This window comes from Mixophyes fleayi, unplaced genomic scaffold (assembly GCF_038048845.1).
Source record: "Mixophyes fleayi isolate aMixFle1 unplaced genomic scaffold, aMixFle1.hap1 Scaffold_1765, whole genome shotgun sequence".
Taxonomy (NCBI): domain Eukaryota; kingdom Metazoa; phylum Chordata; class Amphibia; order Anura; family Limnodynastidae; genus Mixophyes; species Mixophyes fleayi.
Genome location: NW_027446078.1, coordinates 5,001 through 7,500, shown reverse-complemented (window position 1 = coordinate 7,500; position 2,500 = coordinate 5,001). Strand labels below are relative to the sequence as shown.

Sequence of the window (2,500 nt, the reverse complement as noted above, 5' to 3'; positions counted from 1 at the left end):
ACTAAGCAGGTCCGGCCCTGCTTAGCTTCCAAGATCAGACGAGATTGGGCTTGTTCAGGGTGGTGTGGCTGTAGGTATTGGTTTCCTGATGACCTACATCTCTTATATATCTCAAAACCAGGTTTGAAGGAAGCCGGAACAAGAGAGAACAAAAGAAAGCCTACAGCACCTGGTATTCCCATGTGGTGTCCCATCCAAGTACTAACCAGGCCCGACCCTGCTTAGCTTCCAAGATCAGATGAGATTGGACCTGTTCCGGGTGGTGTGGCTGTAGGTATTGGTATACTAATGACCTACATCCCTTATACATCTCAAAACCATTATTGAAGGAAGCCAAAAAAAGAGAGAAAAAAAAAAGGCCTACAGCACCTGGTATTCCCAGGTGGTCTCCCATCCAAATACTAACCAGGTCTGACCCTGCTTAGCTTCCAAGATCAGATGAGATTGCGCTTTTTTTAGTGTGGTGTGGCTGTAGGTATTGGTTTCCTAATGATCTACATATCTTATACATCTGAAAATCAGCATTGAAGGAAGCCGGAACAAGAAAGAAAAAGAAATGGCCTACAGCACCTGGTATTGCCAGTTGGTCTCCCATCCAAGTACTAACCAGGCCTGGCACTGCTTAGCTTCCAAGATCAGATGAGATTGGGCTTGTTCAGGGTGGTGTGGCTGTAGGTATTGGTGTCCTATTGACCTACATCTCTTATAATCTCAAAACCAGCATTGAAGGAAGCTGAAACAAGAGAGAAAAAAAAAAGGCCTACAGCACCTGGTATTCCCAGGTGGTCTCCCATCCAAGTACTAACCAGGTCTGACCCTGCTTAGCTTCCAAGATCAGATGAGATTGCGCTTTTTTTAGTGTGGTGTGGCTGTAGTTATTGGTTTCCTAATGATCTACATATCTTATACATCTGAAAACTAGCATTGAAGGAAGCCGGAACAAGAGAGAAAAAAAAGAAGCCCTTCAGCACCTGGTATTTCCAGGTGGTCTCCCATCCAAGCACTAACCAGGCCCAGCCCTTCTTAGCTTCCCAGATCAGACGAGATTGTGCTTGTTCAAGGTGGATTTGCTGTAGATATTGGTTTCCTAATTATCTACATCTCTTATACATCTGAAAATCAGCATTGAAGGAAGCCGGAACAAGAAAGAAAAAGAAATGGCCTACAGCACCTGGTATTGCCAGGTGGTCTCCCATCCAAGTACTAACCAGGTCTGGCCCTGCTTAACTTCCAAGATCAGACGAGATTGTGCTTTTTTTAGGGTGCTGTGGCTGTAGGTATTGGATTACTAATGAGCTACATCTCTTATACATCTGAAAACCAGCATTGAAGGAAGCAGGAACAAGAGAGAAAAAAAAAGGCCTACAGCACCTGGTATTCTCAGGTGGTCTCCCATCCAAGTACTAACCAGGCCTGGCCCTGCTTCGCTTCCAAGATCAGACGAGATTGGGCTTGTTCAGGGTGGTGTGGCTGTAGGTATTGGTATTCTAATGAACTACATCTCTTATATATCTCAAAACCAGCATTGAAGGAAGCCGGAACAAGAGAGGAAAAAAAAAAAAGGCCTACAGCACCTGGTATTCCCAGGTGGTCTCCCATCCAAGTACTAACCAGTCCCAGCCCTGCTTAGCTTCCAAGATCAGATGAGATTATGCTTGTTCAGGGTGGTGTGGCTGTAGGTATTGTTTTCTTATTGACCTACATCTCTTATACATCTCAAAACCAGCATTGAAGGAAGCCGGAACAAGACAGAAAAAAAAAAGGCCTACAGCACCTGGTATTCCCTGGTGGTCTCGCATCCAAGTACTAACTAGGCCTGGCCCTGCTTAGCTTCCAAGATCAGACGAGATTGGGCTTGTTCAGCTTGGTGTGGCTGTAGGAATTGATTTCTTATTGACCTACATCTCTTATACATCTCAAAACCAGCATTGAAGGAAGCCGGAACAAGAGAGAAAAAAAAAAAGGCCTACAGCACCTGGTATTCTCAGGTGGTCTCCCATCCAAGTACAAACCAGGCCCAGCCCTGCTTAGCTTCCAAGATCAGACGAGATTGGGCTTGTTCAGGGTGGGGGGGTGTAGGTATTGGTATTCTAATGAACTACATCTCTTATACATCTCAAAACCAGCATTGAAGGAAGCCGGAACAAGAGAGAAAAAAAAAGGCCTACAGCACCTGGTATTCCAAGGTGGTCTCCCATCCAAGAAATAAGCAGGTCTGGCCCTGCTTAGCTTCCAAGATCAGACGAGATTGGGCTTGTTCAGGGTGGTGTGGCTGTAGGTATTGGTTTCATGATGACCTACATCTCTTATATATCTCAAAACCAGGTTTGAAGGAAGCCGGAACAAGAGAGAACAAAAAAGGCCTACAGCACCTGTTATTCCTATGTGGTCTCCCACCCAAGTACTAACCAGGCCCGACCCTGCTTGGCTTCCAAGATCAGATGAGATTGGGCCTGTTCCGGGTGGTGTGGCTGTAGGTATTGGTATTCTAATGACCTAC

General features: G+C 45.6%; 12 pseudogenes; all 12 read right to left on the bottom strand.

Annotated features, from left to right (window-relative positions):
• LOC142118716 (5S ribosomal RNA) overlaps positions 1–76 on the bottom strand; it is a 119-nt pseudogene extending 43 nt beyond the window's left edge.
• Positions 77–157: 81 nt separating this feature from the next.
• On the bottom strand, positions 158–276 carry LOC142118681 (5S ribosomal RNA; annotated as a pseudogene).
• Positions 277–357: 81 nt separating this feature from the next.
• Positions 358–477, bottom strand: LOC142118862 (5S ribosomal RNA; annotated as a pseudogene).
• An 81-nt stretch (positions 478–558) lies between these two features.
• Positions 559–677, bottom strand: LOC142118777 (5S ribosomal RNA; annotated as a pseudogene).
• An 80-nt stretch (positions 678–757) lies between these two features.
• LOC142118860 (5S ribosomal RNA) lies at positions 758–877 on the bottom strand (annotated as a pseudogene).
• A 282-nt stretch (positions 878–1,159) lies between these two features.
• Positions 1,160–1,279, bottom strand: LOC142118942 (5S ribosomal RNA; annotated as a pseudogene).
• Positions 1,280–1,359: 80 nt separating this feature from the next.
• On the bottom strand, positions 1,360–1,478 carry LOC142118622 (5S ribosomal RNA; annotated as a pseudogene).
• An 84-nt stretch (positions 1,479–1,562) lies between these two features.
• Positions 1,563–1,681, bottom strand: LOC142118700 (5S ribosomal RNA; annotated as a pseudogene).
• An 81-nt stretch (positions 1,682–1,762) lies between these two features.
• LOC142118926 (5S ribosomal RNA) lies at positions 1,763–1,881 on the bottom strand (annotated as a pseudogene).
• Positions 1,882–1,963: 82 nt separating this feature from the next.
• LOC142118797 (5S ribosomal RNA) lies at positions 1,964–2,081 on the bottom strand (annotated as a pseudogene).
• Positions 2,082–2,161: 80 nt separating this feature from the next.
• LOC142118877 (5S ribosomal RNA) lies at positions 2,162–2,280 on the bottom strand (annotated as a pseudogene).
• Positions 2,281–2,360: 80 nt separating this feature from the next.
• LOC142118713 (5S ribosomal RNA) lies at positions 2,361–2,479 on the bottom strand (annotated as a pseudogene).
• Between the last annotated feature and the right edge of the window lie 21 nt (positions 2,480–2,500).